The sequence below is a fragment of the Tachypleus tridentatus genome, chromosome 4 (genome assembly GCF_004210375.1).
Source record: "Tachypleus tridentatus isolate NWPU-2018 chromosome 4, ASM421037v1, whole genome shotgun sequence".
Lineage (NCBI taxonomy): Eukaryota > Metazoa > Arthropoda > Merostomata > Xiphosura > Limulidae > Tachypleus > Tachypleus tridentatus.
Genome location: NC_134828.1, coordinates 86,800,349 through 86,824,575, shown reverse-complemented (window position 1 = coordinate 86,824,575; position 24,227 = coordinate 86,800,349). Strand labels below are relative to the sequence as shown.

At 33.2% G+C, this 24,227-nt stretch overlaps 1 protein-coding gene across 11 annotated transcripts in view; it reads right to left on the bottom strand.

The window, feature by feature from the left end:
- The window catches only part of LOC143249623 (uncharacterized), a 70,363-nt gene extending 60,876 nt beyond the window's left edge, over window positions 1-9,487 (bottom strand). For 8 of the 11 annotated variants that reach the window (XM_076499796.1, XM_076499789.1, XM_076499795.1 and 5 more), the window contains exon 1: window positions 9,239-9,478. The gene's annotated coding sequence lies outside the window, so the exon portion shown is untranslated. Of the gene's footprint in view, window positions 1-9,238 lie in introns of all 11 variants that reach the window. The other 3 variants (XM_076499803.1, XM_076499793.1, XM_076499799.1) reach the window with 3 other exon arrangements.
- Between the last annotated feature and the right edge of the window lie 14,740 nt (window positions 9,488-24,227).

Here is a 24,227-nt window from a genome sequence, read left to right as displayed (position 1 = left end):
GTCTCGCTTACATCAAAAATTTGAAAAGCTTACCATGCTCGCCCTCTCAGTCATGGGGGCGTTATAATGTGATAGTCAATCCCACTATTCGTTGGTAAAAGAGTAGCCCAAGAGTTGACGGTGGGTGGTGATGACTAGCTGCCTTCCCTCTAGTCTTGCACTGCTAAATTAGGGACGGCTAGCGCAGATAGCCCTCGAGTAGCTTTGCGCGAAATTCAAAACAAACGAAAAGCTTACACTGCGTAACCGCACAAAAAGAAACGCAAAAATAACACCGAAGACATTTCTGTCAAAAAAATGTCTTTCACTGCAATGAACGTTTATTAACATTTCTATTTTCTCAGAAAAATAGATGACGCAGAATAATAGTTTCGTTAATGTTTCCCTTCGTTGTACATGTTTAAATTGGCTATTACAGTTATGACCTTACCAGATCTTCAGAATAGCCTGTTTTTGTTGCTGTTTTGTTTACGCTATCAGCGAATATAACTATACAATATTTACGCAACACTATTCATGCATATGGTTTATTCTTAAGATTTTAACATAATTCAGGGGATATTACAGAATAAACGTTCACATAATTTGAATTCATCCAACTTTGTATCTATGTTATTAAGTTGTTCGAGGTACATAAGATCCTAAAGACATCACAAGTTTGCATGACAAATCATTTGTTTCAACATAAATTTTTATTTATTTAATAACCTACTTGTCACCATCTATACTTGTGTGTAAGAGTGAACCTATATATAAAAGAACATACTAATACTATCTCAGGTATCAGAATTGACCTAAACAAATCAAACTATACTATAAATATGCAAGTATGATATACACAGTCTCGACACTTTCACAAACATCAATATTATAAATGCATATTGTTATGGATGATATGCCCGTAGACTTTATGATGGAGATGTTTCGATACCAATTATGAATTTTTTTCAATACAAAACTAAAGAAAAATAAACCCATACAAAGTTTGGTTTATGTTGAATTTCGCGCAAAGCCACATGAGGACTATATGCGCTAGCCGTTCCTAATTTAACAGTAAAAGACGAAGTAAGGTAGCTTATCATCACCACCAACCGCCAACTCTTGGACTACTCTTTTACCAATAGTGGGAATGGATGTCACATTATAACAACCCCCCCCCCTACAGCTGAAAGGGTGAGCATGTTTGGTGTGACGGAGATTCGAACCCGAAAACTGCGACTTCAGTGCCATAACTACTTGGCTATCCCAGGCTCTCATACGAAGAAAACTCATGTATCAAATACGTTGCCCAAATCAGCTTTAAAAGATGTTACATTATTGAGTAGTGCATCATACCGACCTAGAATGTAAACTGGCTGGTTACTTTATTAGGCCCTACACCTAATAATTGGTTGAGCTATCTTTTTTTTTTAATAATATCTATAACAGAGAATTGTATGGTGTCCCGAGGAATTCTCAGTTCAATCATGAACACTATACCTAATTCATGCTGTGAGATAGACAGAGGATGGCGATGACAAATGTTCCTTTTATATTCATCCCACAGATGCTACATTTGAGATCTGGGTTGTAGTCATGGGAGGCACCTAAAGCCACTATCGTGTTCCTCAAACCATGCACTCACAATTTAGACGTTATATGAGAACATTATCGTTTTGGAAGTAGCCCTATATGTACGTGATCAGAAATTGTGCTGATGTAGGCTTTGACATTTCAAATAATGACTATTATATGAAGCCTCCTGAATAGTCGAGGCCATACAGGAGTAGTCGAGCGATTCATGTGGCTTTTTTCCAAATGTTTCTTCCTCCCATAGTGCAAAAAATAAAATAAAAGGTAAAGTGTGACTTGTCAGACCAAATCACTTTGCGCCAATCCTCATCAGCCCAATACCTGCATTCCGAACACCACTCAAAGCATTATTTTCGTGTTGGTAACAGAAGTCGCAGTGTAAATCATACGCTGCAATGTTCAGAGAACACGGTTGGATATAAGTACGGATTGCCCTGAACTGAGTGTCTTTTAGTTAACCTATTGTTTGATAACAATTAGACTTTACCATCCTGTCAAATCGACTTTTCCTCATTCTTTCACTACGTGTTTGTGACAATAGTCCCACCCACACACCCTTGCAGCAAACACTAATATTTTTTTCACCTTCTGCCAATAAACTTGAATGGCCGATGTCTTGGAGCAGTCTAAGAAACCTGTCTTAGCCACTATAATCCTGTTAGATACACACTCGGTAATGGACCTCTTTTGAATCTTGCAATACATTTGCCCCCAGTTCGTTTGACTAACTACAAATGCACTGCAGTGACCATCACACACAGATCATTTAGTCAACAATATTTGCATTTTAGATTAGGTTAAGCCTAAGTCTGAAAGGGTATACAAATCCTAATGAAGTGACCAGCAGTGTATGTATTATAACGACCTTTTGTAATTAGTTTCTGTTTAAAAAAAAAAAAAGTCTATACAAAAAATAAAAGATAGGCAAATTAGTTTTTAAGCTCTTCCCTGCTTGATGGGAAATTAGAAAACAAATACAACTTGGTAAATTTACTACCATCATGACTTCTAGAATGTCATTAACAACATTCAAACATCATACAGATAAACAAACAAAAGTTTCTTTCAACAAAATAAAAGAAATTACATATCGCCGAAAAGTCGTAAAAATAAAACTAGATAAAAATATGAAAAGTAAAATCTAAGAGATCAGTCACTAACCAAATAACTTTAAATCTACGCAAGTGCTTAACAGTTAAACAAAAAACAATTATTCACGTCAAAAACTAATTTCAATGATAAAAATAATTTTCATACATCGTTAACCAAAATATGTAAACTAACAAATTGCAGAATAAAATTCAAAGCAGTTATTTCAAAGATGTTGCAATAAGAATAAACTAGTAAATTCAAGTACGTATATACTAAAATTCTTTTTTAACTTAAATTTATGTAAAGCTGGTTAAAGTTCGCTTGAAATGATCTGACCTTAATGCTATTTACTTGGAGTCTGAATTGATAAGTTTATGGAATTTGCGTTACGTTTAAACTGAGTTTGTTCTTGTATATTACTCTTACAATTAAAACTGTTAAAGGATTAACACACCAAAAGTACTCAGCTTTCACGTATGAACAACATTTTTGGAAATTTTACCCGATAATTTAAACACAATTGAACACATTTTTGTTTGTTTTTTGTATAAATATATCCCACTATAACTGCATTTTAACGCATTTTTATTTTAAGAATATGCATGTAAAAATACATTTCAAATAACATAAAATGCACATTACTCGTTTCTTTGTTTTCATGTAAAATACACAAGCGCTATTTGCGCTGTAACCGTCACTAATTTTCAAATGAAAGACTAGAGGGGTGGCAGCAACACCACTCACTGCGAATTTTTGGCTTATTCTTGTAAGACGAAATAATGAGATTGGCCGTCACTTTTATAATGCACCCACGAACCCAGCATCTGTCGCGCGATTTTTTTTTTTTTTAATTTCTGCTTTACTTTTTACATTTTGGCACCAATCAAATGACGAACCTCGGGTCCATAGTAAGATTTGTACACAGCTATATCAGTTGAAATGTTAAACATAAATAGAAAACAATGATGAGGAATTTCTAAAGGTAAATCTTTTTTCCATAGAACTATTTTCTATGGCAAATAGAAAGAAGTCTTAGGGTTTTATATAATTGTTTAGTATTTCTACGTCATGGGTCTTAATAACAATACGCACCTGTAACAACTATACAGTTTATATGTTAATCAGTTTTCTTAAATATTTTCTTTCAAGACGATTAAAGACAAACATTTTGAGATGTTATTAATGTCTGGGTAATATCTTGGTTGGGCGAATATTTCTGTAAACTTAAACCAATAATATCTGTTCAGCGAACGTTAACTGTACCAACCAAATGTCTACAAGCTCACTGTATTGTAAGAAACCGGTTATTCTCTACAACCAGCAAGATGCATGTTTTATATTATTCTCAGAACTTCAGTTGTTAGCGAAAGGTCATCGAGGTAGTTAAAAACTAACATTATACTATGTTACTGTGTGTCTGCGTGCGAGTGTGTGTGGTATAATTTTTTCGGGATATACCTAAAATAGCTTAATAAATGCATATATTGAACAAACAAACTAGTTAGATCACATTATTTAAAAAAAACAACAACAACATTATTATAATCTACGTATGTAAACAGATTCCATATTCTTATTGACTTCCAAAAGTCTTTCAAAATACACTTTTTATCAATAATAGTTTGGTTTGCTTGTTTGGAAGTTCAAGCAAAGCTACAGGAAGGTCATCTGCACTAGCTGTCCCTAATTTAGCAATGAAAAGACTAGAGGAAAGGCAGCTAGTCATTACCACCCAATGCCATCTTTTGGAAAATTATTTTACCAATGTATAGTGGGATTTACCATCACATTATAATGCCACTACAACTGAAAGGGTGAGCATGTTTGATGGGATGGGGATTCCCACTTGCAACTTACTGGTTGAGAGCCAAGTGTCCCAACCACCTGGCTATGTCAGATGTGTCAATAACAGGTCTACTGTACAGTACCATGCATCACTGGTTTATTTTTAGGTTGGGTGCCCCACATAAAACAATTAAGTCTTCCCTAGAATTATTCCACATGTGGGCAATTCTCAAGATTGTCAGGCCCTACAATCCTTCTTTTGGCTTGGATCCCACCACAGTATTGATGGCTTGGGAATACTTATGTCAATGTTTATACTGAACATTTTACACTGGTAAATTTTTATTATATTGTATTGTTCAAAAAATGATAAATCAGGAGTTCCTAAACTTTTCCAACTTATAACTATCAGAGTAGTCAAACAATTTTCTGAAGCCCATGCCCATGGGGGAGAGGAATTACCTCTAATACACTTCAGTAAACTCTTATAAGTAACTTTCAAATCCAAATTTTTACTGTGGTTGTTCTGTGACATAGAAGTAACTTTCAAATCCAAGTTCTTACTGTGGTTGTTTTGTGACGCAGAATTTGAAATCACTGCCCTAAGCAATTGCATACGATTAAATTACTTTTCATTTTAAAATATGTACAATTACATACTTTTTATCATACAGCTCTCAGTAGAGCCAAGTATAAAATGTGGGTACAAGTGTTTTTATATATGCTTTATACCAGTGCAATACCTATCCAATATTAAGGAAATCTTTCTGTCAGTCTGTGGTTGTATCTCCTCTTAAATGAGTTGATTGATCCAGAAAAACTTGGCACAATAAACAAGAGACATCTATACACTTTGAAATGACACATGTAGGGTATTGTACAACTAATTCACAGTTTGTTTGCTATGTAATCAAGCAACAGTTCAATTATTCCTTGTTATTTTTCTGACAACAATAACAAAATGACAGGTGTAATGAATATTTACAATGTTAGAAATTGATACAAGTTATGCCCATGAACAAGAAAAATGCCATTAGAAAGATAAATTTACAACCTACTACAATTGAAAACCTGTTCTCCTTATGAGGCATTGATGTTACTATCCTAAGAACCAACATACTATCTAGATTTCTAAAATATCAGGGAGCTAATTATGCCTGGAGAAAGAAAGACCAATATATTACCCATAACCCTATTAGAAGAAAATGTATTATAGGGCTTAAAGTGCTTACTTAAGTATTGAAATATTATCTTAGCTATAACAGAATACCATTGCTTGTTATACTTGTCAAATACCTTATAAAATAAAGTAACATTAATGTAGTAAGATGCAAAGAATACTGTTTTCAGTGGTCCTGAAAAAGTGTATATTTGCACTATAAAAATTACAGTGTGTTCTATTTGTGAAATACTAATTAGAATAAGATGAGGTTAATGTCTAGAAAAGTTTAAAAAGAATGGTTTGAATAATATCAGATTAAGAATGTATGTGTAATATTAAAGACCAAGAATGTGGGATAAGGTCTATTCTAGGTTTGGGATTATAAATTTTAGTGTAATTTGATACAGCAACTAGAACAAAACTAGAATATTAAGTTTGTTGTGATACTGAAATAGTGAAAAAAATAAGACTTTAGTTCCAACATGGCTAGGAAAAAAAATTTAAAAATTAGAATATGCACCATGTTGTTAAATTCAAGGTATCATAAAATATTACACAGCCAATACTAGAATCAAGTATTTACATTTAGTTTTGTTTATAAAGGCTTTTCAGTGGTATTTATTAAATAACTTTTCCTGAAGATTACCAACAAAATGGAAATTAAATTAGCATGGAAAATTAGGTAAGGAATATTCTTACTGGATTATTAATAGGCCCACAGTTTACAATATTAATCATACAGTCATCATACAGAATGTTTTGTATTAGATTTATCATGATAAACATTGTTAAAATGATATCGTACCTAACCAAATATTTCTTATTCCTTATCTAATATATTTAATAAATCCCACAGGGATACATTAAAAACTAATTTGTGTTTAACCTTAATTACTAGACAAGTATAAATACAAATATTAATATGTGAAAGTACAAATGTGGCAGGAAAAAACCAACAAAATAACTTGGCCCAAATAAGTGCTCCATAATACTTTCTCTTTAATCAGTTCTCCCTTGCAGCTCTACAAGTTGCTCATTAGATTGTTCATTTTATTTGTTTAATACTGCTATATAAGTACTCTTTAAGAAAGTAATATTACGTATAAGTTTTATACATTTCTTAAACAATAATCAGTTTTTGTATTTTGATGAAGAGAGATAAGATTTGTAGAAAAATCTCTTGTACTCCAACTCATGAACACTCTAGGTAGGATACTTTCTTTTCAAAATATTACAAACATACAACAAACAATGTAAGATGTATTCCTAAAACAAAACTTGTATCCAAAATAAAATTTTGGAATTTTTACAATGCAGCTCCAAAGTCAGTTTTATTCATTTAATTCTGTCTTTGCATTATTAGCTTCTAATAACCGAAAAAATAATTAAACATTACAGAACATAACTATCAAGTGCATAACCAAATGTCTTAATGACTGTCCAAGAAATAACACTCTGGCAAATGCCTTGTACTACATTATTTTAATTTTGTCTATTTTGAAGAAATAAAAAGAAAGTAAGAAATGTCTTAAAATAGTAACAAGCTTAGAAATTATGTAATTTATCAATAACTATTAAGAATACATTAGGTTATAATATGCCACAACCTTTTAAATACATTAATGAACCAATGATCTGCTATTAGGCATTTGTCAGAGTCATCCAACTGGCTGTCTTAGCCTTGATAGTGACTAGTAAAAAACTTTAAAAAAAATTTTGATTTCACAAAAAATTGTTAGTTTTCTCATAAAAAGTATTAATATGATTTTCACTGATGATCATATGTAAAATGTTATGGAATGGTTTGCCTGACATCACATGGATGTCTGCAAAAATAGTTCCAGGGGGATAAAGTAGTCTGAAATTATGAAATTAATATGAAAACATGTTAATTCATGTATACAAGTTGAACAAATAAAGAAAAAAGTATGTTTCTCATTTTCCAGGGTGAAGTTTCCCTTGCCCCTGCTGTGGGCACCCATACACCCATGCCTGATGATGCAGTGTTTATTTGAAATTTCCATAATTTAAATGGTTAGATATATCAGTGTTGGTTACTGACTACATGTTCTGGTTGCATGTCATTTGTAAGTGAGGAGATTACCTTGATGGGATGAATGTCTTTCTACTACTCTGCTTTTTCTTTTCTATAACATTTTTCAATAGTTCTATAAAGTAATCAATATGAAAACAGATTTGGAAAGGTTGCATTGCTTTTTCTAAAGTACATAGAACCAAAATGCATGTAAAAAATAACATTGCTGAATATTTTATGCAACTAATAATTTTAGGTTAATTCCTATTTGTAATGCATCTCTATTCTATTAATATCTATAAAAATAAATGTTTACATTAGTTGATAAGACTTATTAATCTTCAGAAGATTACAATCTTAAATAAATGAACTATACATAAGAATTTATTTTGCTAATCAGGTATTAAATCCTACCTTCATTTTTTTTTGTATTTTCCTCAATAAATTCTGTAGTTGCTATGTGTAAATGTTTTATGATTGACATAAGACATGCACGTTTGCACAGAACATCAATATTAATACCACGGTATGTGTAGCCTGTAGGCATAATGATTAATAAACGTTAAGTTTAACTTTGTAGCCCAATATAAGAACAATAATAATGTCATAACTCTTAAATTTTTAACATGACTAAAATGAAACAGAAGTAGGAATGTTGAAGAAAAATCAGTTACCAGTTCTATAATTATGAATACTATCAAAGTACATAAATATGGTAAACTATAGTTTGACCATAATAAAATATATCGGACAAAATGCACGAAAATTACAAGGTCGTTTGAGAAAAAAGCAAGCCTACTCTTGTTGTTTTAGTAACATTTGTATAATTGTGAACAAGACTGAAGAATGTCAGAGCCAACTTATCACAAAGTAACCGAGTTAATCATTTAATTACTTTAGAACTTCTCCACAAACCATAAGATCCATTAAAACCTTTCTTTGTGTATTCAACTTTAAGAACTTCTAATTGTTCCAATGTTTAAAGCTTTTGAATGTGAAAGGATAATTTATATTTTCAGATCAGCATTCAGAAATGAACTAGATATAATGGATATTGGGAAATTTCATGGGATCATATATGAAATGCCAAAATTGAGGCTTGTTGACACAACTCAGTAGATTAACTCCATAAAATTGCAAATCATAAACTGTTGCTATAAACTTTAAGCAAGATCACTCGTGCCAGTTTATTTAGGTCAATCATTGTCGGGTGTGAAGTAGTTATAACGTAACTTCCCAGTGTCTAAAACATAACTTTTACTTCTTTCAGCATTACCCATAACGTATATTAACATGTACATGTAGAGGTATACACAGTAAAAAGATATATAAAAGGCTTAATATAAACTTGTTTAAAAGATAAAATAATTTAGTTTAGTCATTATCATTTACATACAGATGCAACAATTTCAAAAATAACTTTTGATAGACAAGATTTACAGGTTAAAACTTTAAAATTGAATATGCAACAAATGTGGATAAGAAACCTTGAAAAAGTTTGTTTGCTTCTACTGTGAGATGTTTGATTACCTTCAAATTCACTCTAGAACTAATAATTATATACACGAAAAATATTATATAATATTACTCACGTTATAATGGCACTAATTCTTACTTCAGTTGCTAATTTCCATTTAAGTCTATATCTCAGACGTTAAAATGTATAGTTTATTATTATTAATATTTCTCAAATAAATGCAATATATTGATTAAACTTGCCTATTTTATTTAATCTTTTGTTGTCTACGAGTATGAGCCTAATAGTAGTACTAACGGTGCTACATTATACTTGCATTACTTCATTAAATCGCTCCCACACGTAACCACAAGCCAACCTGTTTTAAATTCCAAGAAACTTTCTGGAATGTCTCTGCTCTTTCGTCTACGTCACGAATTAGTGGGGAATTCCAAAAGAAAACGCAAACACACAAGTTGTTCCTAAATTAATTTTCTAGCGATCCATAATTATAAATAATGTCTGTTATGCAACAGTTCTTTACGATTTTTGCTACGTGAAAACTGAATATTTCAAAGTGAGACAGCTTCAAAATCTTGAAAGTGGTTGATTATTTAAAAATATTTACAGTAATTTTTGTTACAGCCGAAACGGCAACAATATTCACCCTTCCATAATTTATTTGTAGCATATATTTATTCAGTTCTTTTCAGATAATTGTTTCTAAATTTTCATATAGCTCTATATGTGCTTATGGGTTTACTGTTAATAGCATGGTATGACGATATATTACATGTTTTCTACTCTCTTATTTAAATACAAAGTTTCAAAATGCTAGTACATATTATATATGAAATCTTAATATAAAATATCTTCCAAGGAAGTCACTAAGTTCCAACCTCCCTAGTTACCCACTAAACTGAATTATTCAACTAGATTAGAGTGTCTCAAACACGATTTGGGGAACTGCCTCCTCAAATTCGGAAAAGGCCCCAAATGGCAGTTTTTGTGAGAAATTTCTTGCTAGGCTGATTTAACACATATACTCAAATTACGCCATAATACAGGGCCTCCGGTTGAATTGTGGGCCCTCAATAGGTTAGTTTTCTTTGCATCACTCCCCAAACTTTTGTGAAATGATGCCTCTACAGTAAAGTGGAACATATAAGTAGAAATACGTACTTGTTTGCACTGTCAGGTTAGATGATAGCTAATGATACAATTTTCATTAATTTGCAGTAGGAGTGATCAGATTTCTGGGAATAATGGCATTATCATTTCATTTATATAATGTCATTTTTATTCTCTGGCTTTCTGATATTACAGATTGACTTAGGTTTGAAATTAATAGTGTTGTACAGTTTGACGAGTCTGAAACTGAATGAAGCAGTCTTTACAGGACTGCCAGAGTGACTCAACCTGAAATCTGTTTAATGTAATTCAAATTATGTTGAGAGACATCAGGTGAGTGAAGTGAATGGCGTTCAACAGATGAAGCTTTTTTGTTCTTGTTGCTATAAAGTGAGACCCCAGGATCAAACTGATGAAGCTAATGATCCACGAGGCAGTGGTAATCTTCTCTGTGACGTGGGTCTTAGTGAAACCTGGTCATTATGCACCTAAGAACAGGGATCTCACATTTGTTTAAACCCACTACACCACACTCCCTAACATTTAAAATGTCTCAGCTTAGGACTGGTTGAGAGTCTGTGAGGGAGAGGTTTAAATTTCAAACTACAAATTGCTGTGATAGAGGTTAAACAGGTTACACCCCAAAAATTTAATGGTCCAGCAAAAGAGAATCTAGACCATTTCCAGGATAATTTTAAATCAGTTATTACTTGAAATGGGTAGAGTTGGGAACAGAAGGTTCGTTGTCAACCCTAAGTTTAGAAGATTTACCCCTTAATTCTTTAAGGCACTTGAGCAAGCTGTAGCTTATGCCAGTGGTGCCTCTTTCCAGATGTTGCTTTAGAATAGAGGAACGAAGTTTTAAGTGTGAACAGCTGAGTTACTTTAAAATAAAATTATCATACCTTGAGTGCAACACGATAGGTTAATCTAATAACTTTGACCAACTGCACGTTAGATGCAGGAGAATTGTCAATGAGCTGTAAATGGTGTTACTTCAGCTTTGAGAACTAACAGGACACTAGTCGAGTCTGGCACTCACTAACATTAGGGGAATACAGTAAAAAGTCCTCTGTAACAGGTTTGATTAGCCTAACTCTCTTATGACTGGATGGCATTTAATTCGTGTTCATAAAGATATATGTTGATTTATCTGTGTATCAGGCACCCTGAATTATACCACCACTCTAATAAATTAATACTGATTTTGCTTTGATAAACGGTGATAGATTAGATATGATTGAAGATTTATATCTTTGACTTTGTCTGTTTTAGATCAATCACAGAACAAAAGATATAATGTGAAAATTGTCAGTCAGTTTTGCCTTACAAAAGTAAACTGCATTTCTGTAAAAATAATAGGTCCAGAAAATGTGGGCAACATGAAGATATGCTGTGGAGAGAGTCGTGGTATCTTATACGTAGATGATGTTCCATAATTTGCTATGGATCAAGTTTAGTGTATTGATATCATACATTATAGTGAAAGATCCAACAATGAAATATCACATTTCAGTCTGAAAATCAAGTAGCAATTGCCCAAACTCTGGTCCATCCAAGGAGGGATGAAGTATTAGAGACATTCTGAAATTATGGGTAGTCAGCCATTAAGTTTCTTAATGAAATGGTCATTAATAATATGAGCAAAGTGAAAGTACCAAAACTAGCAGTATTGACAATGTTGTTTTCATGATGCCATGCCAAAGAGAGAACTTATGATTGCTAATATACTTGCAGTCACAAATTGAAGATTCTGTAAGCAATCTTGACTGAACATAGTAGCAGAAGTATAACTTATTGATTGTGTATGCCAATTATTTGTCGACCAGGTAGGTGACTGGATCGAACAAAGCTGATTTGGATTTACCTGAATACAAACGATAAATGCCTAATTAACCACCAAGCAAGCTTCTCTAGATCACTAAAGATTTAGCTAATCGCAAAATGTATCAAACGTTAAAGTATAGATTCAGACAACTTTCAAAGAGTGTATTGCAATTTCCAATAACGATTGTCAAGAAGAAGGATAATGCACCAAGGTTTTGTGTTGATTTCAGAAAGGTGAAAGCAGTAGCTCACATTAATGCCTTTACACTTCTAGAGATAAGTTTGCATCTTAATGCATCAGAAGAATCCCTATGGTTCAATATTTTAGAAGCGACATCCAGATACTGATAAGTCGAAGTGGATGACTAGATCACCTTTAAAACTGCTTTCCGCATTCAAGATGGTTTGTGTGAGATACTACTCAATCTGTGCCATATCTCCTCCACTTTCAAGAATAGAGCTTGTACTAAAAAGATATCTGGTCTGTGTTGATGATGTCTTGGTGTTTGGATTTTTGTGTGATGCTTTAAACTTGGGCATAATACTTAACTATATGTGAAAAATGATATTAAAGTTAAAACCAGAAAGTATTTACTTATTACCATACAGCTGAAATTTCTTTTCATGTTGCGGGTAGAGATGGAATAATTATTGATGCTGTGGATATCACAGTTGAGCAAGATTAGTCTTAACCCATGATCAAACAAAACATTTACTGTGTATTGGATTGTTGCATAAACTAATTGTCGCTTTGTGGTCATCTTCTCTAAGATTTCTACAGCATTATCTGTTCTCATTAGATGGATTGAGATATGTGAGCAAGCTACAGTTTAAGCTCAACTTTTGGCATATCCGTAAGTGAACTATGCCTTCTTGAATACTGATGTCATTGAAATTGGAATTGAGCAGTATTATCACAGTCATAGGATTGAATGGAACATATAATAACGTATGTTAGTCGTATGCTCATAACTCCTGAATGCAAATAATGCACAATGAAAAAAATAATTACCAATAGTTGTGGTCATTGTCAAACACCGATGACACTACCTGAATTAAGATATTGTAGGAATATAACTTTATTATACAGCAAAGACTGGAGATCACCAACATGTTACATATACTTATGCTAACATATGATGGTAATTTTACTAGTTGTATTTAAATCTATCACTGATGTATGGTGAAAATGTTGAACAGCCTGATTCATATTGGTCTGACAGCTAATTTTAATAGCCAGTTATTATATAAAGTGTTAGGTGTGGTGAAGACATGCACTTTGCCTTAATAGCTACAGTCTGGTAGTTCAGTAGAATGAGTGATACAAACTATCAAGCAGATGTTTGTGAGGCTTACTAATCCTGGATGAATTTGTTTGCAGATGAACAACTTCTAAACATCATAATGGTATACTGTGTAACTGAACAAAGAAGAAATGGTTGTTTGTTGAATATGCTCGTATTTGGTTTGGAATACTGATCCTTGTGGTGATGTATGGTCTACACCGAGAGCGGATATGTCACATGAGTTGCAAGAATATATGAAATGGACCAGATCTACATTGGCTGATATAGAATAATTTGTATGCTAACAGTAAAAGGCCACTACATCAAAAGAGACGTTACAATAGAAAAGTTAAAGAATATATATCACAGTATGCAACTGGCATGAAAACACATACCGTTATTTCATATTCAAACAGATCAGTCCGTTGAAATACGAGTTACAATAGTCAAATGGTGTGCATAAGACGAAATGTTACTAACAAATCTCTTATGCATTGCCTAGTCCAAGAAACAGAGGTAAAAACTAACGATTCACAGGATGACTGAAGTACTACTTCATTTCATATTGTTTCAGCTGATGAGGAGAAAGAAGTTGAAAGAATTTATCAACTTGTTAAAGATGAGCCAGATGAAAAAACCACCTGTGATACCTATGGTGGTAGGCTGAGATGCCGATAATGATCTACTGTTTGCTACAACTGAACTTAAATGCTGAATCAACAGCTATGACAGTCATTAATTGTAAAATTAATAACTGAAAGGAAGTGACATTTCTTTCAAAAATTTCAAGTGGTATTTTAAGTGAAATCTATGCCCTACCTTATATGATTATCACTTGATTATTGCAAATATATGGTATTTTGTTAATCTTACGATCAACAGAACTGAAAAGACATTGGTGCTATTATTCAAGTTATTGAGCAAAGTTTCACTTTGATATATCTGAAAGATATTATATTTTAGTTCCTGGATTATTACACAATCAGGAGAGCTGGTATCAATAGATGCAGTGCCTAGAAAATCGGCAATTTTCGTAACTGATCACTAGAAGTTTAAAGACATATCTGAAAGAATGTTACAATCCTTACTTTCTGGTCTATTGGCCAATTTCCTATGGGAATCGCTTACCTAGTCTAACTAAGCAGTAGATATAGTTTTTATGGAGCTTACTGCGTAATACTTATTAAATTATTTCCATTACACTTAAGTGTACAAATAACATTCCTTCCTGTGAAGTTAGAGAGTTGTGTTATTTTTTTGATATAGAGTATAAATTAGATTGTTGTGAATCTCAATGGAATAGTTTTCATTTAATTGGATTCACCTATATTTATATTTCTGTGATGCCAACTAGAGAGAGTCAACTCACCTATAGTAGTATGATATCTTTAGAAATGATAAAAAATACAAAATATTAACTATGATGATATAGGATGGCAGTACCAAAACGTACAGAAAAAGGTAGAAACTAATCCATAAAACCATACAAAATTCCCTACATAAGTAGCCAATAAGTACTGATTCAATCTTACAAGCTTATGGTTATTAGCCACTGTAAGATTGTATAGCACTATTCAGTTTATGTGATTTTATTCAAACATTAATACATGCAATTGACAGGAATTCAACATTTAGTTATGGAGAAAAGATTTGGCAACTTATGTAGTGATTTTTGTAGTGTTTTGTTTATCCACATCTACCTTATTTCTGTACTTTTGGCATTGCAATCATCACACCACATTTAACTTTTACAAAAATTACTTGTTTCACCTCTTTAAAAAAAAATTTCATTGAGGTACGTTGATAAGAAGTGGAAATTTATTTTAGTTTTGTCTGTTTCTCTAATTTGTGTCACACTTGAGCAGCGAAGCTGGGTTGGTCACTCCAGGGTGGAACAAGTACCCTAGAGCGCTAGACCAACATTTAAAGGAATATTTATGGCACTCCCTGCATGTGCATACAATCGACTCAACCATACACTAGGGTCATGTTGATAAACAGGAAGAACATCATACAGATCCCATCCTATAAAGTATAACATCAAGCATTCGCACACAGCTAGCAAACTTGGCTCTACTGAAATGTTTTAAAACAAAGTAGACTACTATATAAAATATTATTTTGATTGTCAATAACATGTCCACAAGTATTTTAGATGCATAAATACTTTATATCCTTAATATCTTGAATATTAATTGAAATTATTCGTTATTTATTTATTTACATTTATTGAAATTGTTTTGGTAGATATATTTGTGAAATGAAAAGTCACAAACAGACGTTGTATAAGAACAATTTGTACCGCAGTCTAGCGACCAGAAATGAAACTGCTATTTATGAGATATGGAAATAAAATAGCTTATAAACTAAACACACTGCTAAATAATAATTTTCCTTTTTATCATTTACCCACAAAATTATATGTGATAGAAGAAAATAATAATATTACTGTAATACTTGTAACGATCATAGAGTAATGGATTGAATGTAGAAGTCATTATTTACTTAGCCCATATCTACATATTAAGCACTATCATGGCTAATGACAGTTGTCTCCAATTGTTGTTAAAATGCTTTTCTGTCATACAAAACCTTCATTCATTATTTGGTCACCGTGGGAGAAAGAAATATAAAGATGAATACTTCGGCTTTTTAACTAGTTTTCAGTTCTCCACTTTAGCAACACTTTTCAATCAATGCCACTGGAAGTCTTACAAAATGTGACACACTCGATAATGGCAATTAGATGTTCAAATTACGCTATAACTCAACTTTAGCAGTTATTTGTAAGCCTCGTGGCAAAATAGATTGGTTGTAGCAGCCATTTTGTTCTCGGTCCATCTCTACATATTAAGCAATACTGTGCTTCGTGATAGCTCAGCTACTGGTGTTGTAGCCATCTATGACAGTACATGTGTTTTACTGTAGGATACTGAATTTAGCCTAGATTGGCCTGGACTTATTGTGGATAAATATAAACTATAGTAACAGCTTGAATATTAAGTCATCCTAGCTGAACTAATTGTGTGTGTGTGTGTTTTTCTTAGAGCAAAGCCATATCGGGCTATCTTCTATGTCCACCAAAGGAAATCGAACTCCTGATATTAGCGGTGTAAATCCGTAGACATACTGCTGCCCTAGCGGGGGACTATAAACTAATTGTAGTCTTTGTTTGGCCAAATTCCATTGATGATTAATTGCTTTGTGATGCCGAAAAGCAGCTCAACAATGACAGCATATTATGAAACCACACCTAGAGAGACATGATTAGTAATGGTAGCTCATGTAAATTACAATAGTAACGATGAAAGAGTTTGAGACAGTCTGTCTAAATCTAGTAGTTTGTTTGATGATGTGTAGGTCAAGAAAAATTAAATGGTAACATCTGTGTCTAAATACATATATTGTTTTCGTGTAATGTTGCTTCCATAAATGGATATTACATAAAGTTATTCATGAATGCTGTGTAGCATAAATAATTCAGTTACACTGAGAACACAACTATCAAGCAACATATTAATGAAAACAAATAAGTTGAGCTGAATATTAAGACTTTGAGGTATGAAGCCAGCTGTTATTACTAACCCATGAAACATTATTTGAATATACAATGTACCTGATATTTTTATTGATATTGATAAGAGAGAATTTTGCTTTTGACACTAAAATATTTACCAAATAGTGGATTTTCATAGAAGAAATAAAATTTATGGTTAGATGCAGCTCACACTATCCTTGGAGGAAAAGAAACTTAGCCTCTGTTTTGGCTAGAATTAGTGACTAATATGTCGATTGACTCGAATAAAGATATTCATGGGTAAGTGAAATTGTTTGTATAAAGTGAAATCTACAAACAATAGCTTAAGTATTACCATGCAACATATAAGCTTGATATGTAGTATTTTGTTTATCGTCAAATGTTTGCAATCATATACATTGAAGTATTTTAATAAGCATACAGTTTTACCAAATGTTTTCTTTACATTGTTTCTATAAGGTGTAATTGAAATGCATGGATATGAAATTAGGAGTGCACAGCCTGACATAAGAAGTAAAACTCATCTGATGCTACTTCTTAGCACTATATGGGCGTTACTTCTTGTGTATAAATGTACTTCTTTGTCACATTTACCCTGTACTGATTTTGTACACGAAAGAAGATGGATAGAAAATGAGATATTAATGTGTTAAAGAATTCCTATCGCCAGAAAACAGGGGTTTGTGACTGGCCTATTTTGGTTACTGGGGGAGGAACCAATGTCTAAAGCCTCGCCCTATTCTTTCCTATCGGACATGGGCTCTGTTTGTATAATAGCAAGATAGTAGTGAAAGGAATGTAGTTGACTTCCAGAGTAATTATTATCATGGCAGTGATAACAATGGAAAGCAATATTGAAAGTAGGTCAAGCATTGTTTACAGGCAATACACACAAGTACCCATAAATATATAATCAGGGGTGGCCAAGTCGCGGCTCGCAGAAATATATTGGCTGAGCTCCTTTTTGCATCGCAATTAGTATAAAAGGTAAATAAAAAAAAATTCAAACTTTATAATTATTTACTGGTTATGAACTGAGAGTCCACTGGAATAAAACGTAAATTTAATGTTCATGGTGAGTAAATATAATTAAGAATTTAAATCCTAAGTTTAATGCTAGACTTGAATCAGGAATTACAGAAATTTCGGATCAGCAAGGACTACAGAGGAATTGTGCTCGAGAATCAGTAATCGTACAAGCCGGTGTTGATAATGTTAGTTTTAATGGGCGTGGCTTGTGATCGCGTGATTATGGCGTGTGTGGCTGTGTTGCGGGCAGTGAATTAGCGGAGTGTTAGTGTGATACTGGAAACTGTAGAGTTTGGTTGCATTGCGCGTGTTGGAGCTTATTATTTCTTTTCACTTTAATTTTTTAGAAGCTTCTGTGAAAATTTTGTGAAGAAACGTGGCATCATCAAATTGTAAGAAGCAAAAGTATGAAGATGAAAACAGAAATTTTAAGCCAAAGTGTGAGGAAGATTTTGCATTCACCGTCCAAGAAGATAAACCTTTGTGTCTTTTATGCAATGTGTTACTCAGTCATTACAAAGCCAGTAACTTTAAACGTGCCCGGCTTGACCAGGTGTGTTAAGACGTTCGACTCTTAACCTAATGGTCGCGGGTTCGAATCCCCGTCGCACCGAGCATGCTCGCCCTTTCAACCGTAAGGGCGTTATAATGTGACAGTCAATCCCACTATTCGTTGGTAAAAGAGTAGCCCAACAGTTGGCGGTGGGTGGTGATGACTAGCTGCCTTCCCTCTAGTCTTGTACTGCTAACTTAGGGACGGCTAGCACATATCGCCCTCGTGTGGTTTTCCGCGAAATTCAAAAACAAATAAACAAACAAACATGGAACGCTTTCTTCTGATTATCCACCTAAATCAGAGTTACGGAAAAGACAAGTTAACTGTGTTAAAATCGTCACTAAATAGCCATCAGACACTGTTGCCAACGTTCAGTAAGGAAGTTCATACAACGACCGAAGCTAGTTTTGTCATATCGTGGAATATTTCTCGTTCTAAACGCCAATATTTTGATGGTCAATTTGTTAAGAAGAATATAGCTGAAGTTGTTGCAGTGTTAGATCCAAATAACACAAAACTTCAGTGACTAATAACACCAACGCCAGCCTCACGCCACACTACAGGAGACGTATTCCCCAGATCAGTGCTGATGTTGCAGGCAAAATGCAAAATGATTTTAAGAATTCCCTTGCATTCAACTTAGCCCTTGACGAATCTACAGACATACAAGACAACCCACAACTGGCTGTATTTTTTACTCATGTTTCCTCTGATGTAACTGCGAAAGAAGAGATGTTGGACGTAGTGGCATTAAAAGAAACAATTCGTGGTGTTGACATTAAAAATGCGCTTGACAGAGCCTTAATAAATTCTGATATTCCATTGGATGAACACGTCAGTGTTGCAACAGATGGGGCACCTGCAATGGTGGAGGAAAATGCAGGATTAATTGCACTTATGAAAAGTTATCCCAGCTTTCCAGAGTTTCTTCCTGTTCATTGCATTATTCATCGTGAGCACCTGGCAGCCAGATACTTTAAGTATGAAATGTGTTCTTGAAATTGCCAATTTTATACGCTTAAATGGGAAGACCAATTGACAGTTCAAAAATTTTATTGTTGAACTGGAGCTTGAAGATAAACCCAGTGATGTTTCTTTCTACTGCATTGTGAGATGGCTGTCAATCAACAACGTCTTAAGTAGGTTTGTGGATCTTTTGGAGCCTATTATTACTTTTCTTGAAGAAAAGAAAAGATTCTATCATCAACTGGGAACTGATGAATGGATGAAAGATCTAATGTTCCTTACTGATATAATAAATCATTTACAAACTCTCAACTTGACACTCCAGGGGAAGGATAAGATTATTTTCAATCTTACTCAGAAATTTTTCAGCTTTCAGAATAAAATAAGACTTTTAAAAGAGATATATTGTCAAGAAGCTTTAGTTATTTTCCCAATCTCAAAAGGAGAGTAAATACATTCTCTGATATTGAAATAAAAGACCTCAAACTGGAATAATACAAAGATAAGTTATAAGGACTGATTAATAATTTCCTAGACAGGTTTGAGGACTTGCAGAAGCTGAAGCCCTGCTTCACCTTTCTTGAAAATCCATTCATGGTTGATGTGGTCAGTGATGGTTGTCCAATTCTTGAACCTCTGGTTACAGAATCATTTGCTGTGGAAATGGAACTAATAGAACTACAGAAGGACCTGTGTCTAAAGATGATCCATAAATCCCATTCTACAATTGAATTTTGGAAGCAAGTTCCAGAAATAAAATATCCTGAACTGTAGAAAACTAGCGTGATATCTTCGTGCACAAAGTTACTTTTCTAATTTTACATGCAAAATAAGTTTCGTTGCGATTTTTAAACAAAGCTATCACAACCACTAAATAACCAATGAAGCCTTATGATCTCACTGAGCACTGTTTATCTGTTCACTTTTAAACAACCGAGACTGATAATCCGGTTTTTTAATTTCCGTCTTTTGTCCGAAATGAGATAGAATTCCCTGAAACAACGTAATTTCGATCTTTGGTTTGCGAAATACTAAAAACTTTGTTGTTAAATGCAGAACTATATAATAGGCTATCTTCGTTCTGCCAACCACTGGTATCAAAACCCTATTTTTAGCATTATAAGCCGTCTGACTTACCGCTGAACCACTGCGAGGCTTGAAAAGTCCAAAGGTGTCTCTGAAATTATTCAGGAAGCGAATTTATAACAAACTATTTTTTGTAGACGTAAACGATCATAAGAGCAGATTGCATTCAGAGTTTATCCTAGTATAAACTTGAAATGCTCTTATATTATTATTATTTCCTTGAATTACGTCGAACATGAGATCTCCTGTACTCCAACCAAGTGCATTGCCATTTGAGCTATAGGAGTAACCCTTTAGTACATAGTGATATGGTATATTTTACCAACTCAAGCTATCTCATGTTTCAGCATTTTGTGTGGTGTTTTCAAGTTGTGTATATCTTTGTAATCCTAATATTTTGATGATTCGTTGTCTCCAACATAAAATGATTAACTAGCCTTCTTATGAACTGCTGTTAAAACTATGTATAAATAATTTTTTTAAACAAGTATTTCTTCAAGCTGTTTATTTGACTTGGCAGTATGTTAAAGCTGTAGGACAACACCATGTGGATCCTCCCCTGTTATAAATGGTAATGATCAAAGTTGGTCATGACATAAATAATGCTTTTACTTTTGTATGCTTTGTTTTGGGAATATCTGGTGATTTATAATGTTACACATGTATGTGTGTGTGCGCGAGATCGTCTATACGCTTTCTTCAATGTCTTACCACACCACGTCAAATTATTCAATTTTTTTTTTCTTTTCAAATTCCCAAAGTTTATTTATTGAATAGATCAAGTAATACATGGAAAAAGGTGGCGGGCTGTAAAATTACCTTAAATATATTTAATATTTCAAATTTAGTGGCGCAGAATCTAATGCGAGATCGGCCGTGTTAATTTTTTAAAATTTCTCCAACTGTGAAAGGCGAAACCAAAACAGAAAAGAAATTTATAAATTTCATCAAAGTCATCGCTACCAGTTTCACGTGATACACAGGACCAACTGATACTAATTTGTTTTGCTTATACATTAGATAGCTGAATATACAAGTGCTAAAAACACAGCAAAAAAAAAACAACAACTTAATATATCATATCTTGGCCAAGTATTGTAATAGTTCGAAACTTCCTGTCGAGGTCTAAATTTCACAAACGAACTTATCATTTCAAAATGTATCGCTTTATAAAATTATAAAGGAGGCGAAACAAAGCTAACTTTACACGCTTACAATATTAACCCTATTAATTCTGTATAAGTAGTTTATGAATTTCCCCCCCCCCATGAAAATTGTGAACTACTGTCCCTCTGTGTAGAGCATGCTTTTTCTGAATTTATAAATTCACAATCGTTTTACAAGCCATCTCTCTGGTCAATTAGGTGTTACCTGTTGGAAGACTCAGTATAACACTGTAAAGAATCGTCTTCTGAACAATATGAATCTCTTACTAAAAAAACAACAAAAAACCCTAAGCTATACTTTGATCTAGAATTTGTTTTCCGATATAAACTGTAGATCGTATAATTTTAAAAACTTTCATTAACAATATCGTAGATCATGAAGTTGTTAGAAACCAAGCTCAATAGTCATCTTTCTTCATGACAATTTAAACATGCTCGCAAATTATGTTACAGTAAGATAATCTCGTGAATGCAGTTTATTAGGATGAGGAAAATATCAAAAGGTTGTAATACTGTTATACATACAAACTTGTATACCATTTCCTTCACGATTCCTCCAACAAGGATTCTGTACATTACTGATAAAGACAAGCTAACCACTCAGTGCGACTTTGTAGAGATTTATGTATCACTACGTCAATTTTAAATATAACTTTCTTAAGCTGACTAATACACGATTTCAATCCCTCTCTCCTGTTTCGGATATATTGTGAGTTGGTTTTTATAACGCCAAAGTTTATAGTAATGTTCTTATTTTTCCAAAACAACTCTAAAGTTTTGGTCTATTTCTTATTTGTGAATACCACTTCAACTTTGTTGTTCTTGTTTCACTTTTCCAAACGCATTTCCTTTGATCACGTCTTTGTTTTGTACTTCCAATATCATGCTTTCTAGTCACATTTTTAATTGGTTTTCTTGGACCAATATTTCTTGTTACCATTCTTTCTGCTGGTCACAACTTTGATTCTAACATATAATTTGCCTGGCATGTTATCGATGCCTCATTCTCAACGAGTAAAAATAAAAAAAATAAAATGAAAACAAAAATTTGAAGGATAACTTAGTGCCTGAAGCCAACACCAAAATTACCTGTATACTTGCATCTTGAAGTAGCTTTTCACTATTTATTTGTAATTAAGAGTTTGTCTTAAGACTAACTGAAGCAATTTTCTCCAATTACATCAACACAGATGCAGACTCTCCACTCAAAATTTGTAACATTAATTTTCAAATATATTTTGTTAAAAACTTCGACTAAAACTGGAGCTCATTTTATTGGACAAACAGCTTACTATAAGATAGAGAAATCTGAGCACTGTTCAGAGTTTATATCACTGGGTTTAATTTCCATTTGTTTCTTCTATATGAACACAAAATGTATAGATAAGATGTATAAACTGTACTGAGAACACTTTCAGTGCTACAGTGTATATGGTTGAAAGTAAAGTTAATAACAAATGAGACTGAGGTGGTAGTTGATGTACTGGTATACAAAAATAACAATTTTACATTTTATAATGTGATTTTGGTTCTAAAGATAAGAACTTTTATTTCACAGCAACCTAATTATATATCAGTATTACAATAAGTTAAAAGTAACAACTCTTGTAATAAAAACAGTTATGTGCAGTAGTTCGAATCCCCGTCACACCACACATGCTCACCCTTTTCAGCTGTGGGGGGCATTATAATTTGATGGTCAATTCCACTATTTGTTGGTAAAAGAGTAGCCCAAGAGTTGGCAGTGGGTGGCAATGATTAGCTGCCTTCCTTCTAGTCTTACACTGCTAAAGTAGGGATGGCTACCACAGATAACCCTCAAGTAGCTTTGCGCAAAATTAAAAAATAATCATGTGCAGTAGTTCTACTACAAAAATGTAGTTATAACTCAACATACAACAAAACTAAAATTAAAAATGTTACCGGACCCTTGTGGTACTAAAGAAAGCACAGTGTTTCCTTCTTTTTATGATTTACAAAAGTAAACATTAATTTATCTTAGAATTTTCCAATAAACATGCTTCTTGAATGCACATGAACCTTCAAATATAGAAAATCCATTTTATACAGTAATAACTAATGTGCTCTATTACACGTGCTTAAGAAGCGTGTCCCACATGGATGTTTTTGGGCTATCTGCTAAAGATCTAGTTTTGATCTCGTATGTAAATTCTATAGCCATATTACCATGTTTATTTTTAGAACTGTCTGGAAGCTATGTCCTCTTTATTTTCACCACTGAGATGACCAGTGACACACACTGCACCAACACTCAGTCATGGAGTTGTTTTTGTATATATAATGTCATAGTCTAGAACTGAATCTATTCACATAATGTTAAGTGAAAACTTTCTTGGTGATCTAAAAGCAGTTTCATTGACAGTTCTGTTGTGAATAAAAACATTCTAATTTGTCCACATTTTATCCAGTCTGTTCTTCCACTTAATCACAATTTTAAGTTGCAACACTTTACTTAGTACTTTTCCAGCTATTTGAAGTTACTCCATCTGGAAGCTTACTTAGTGCACCTGAAAATACTA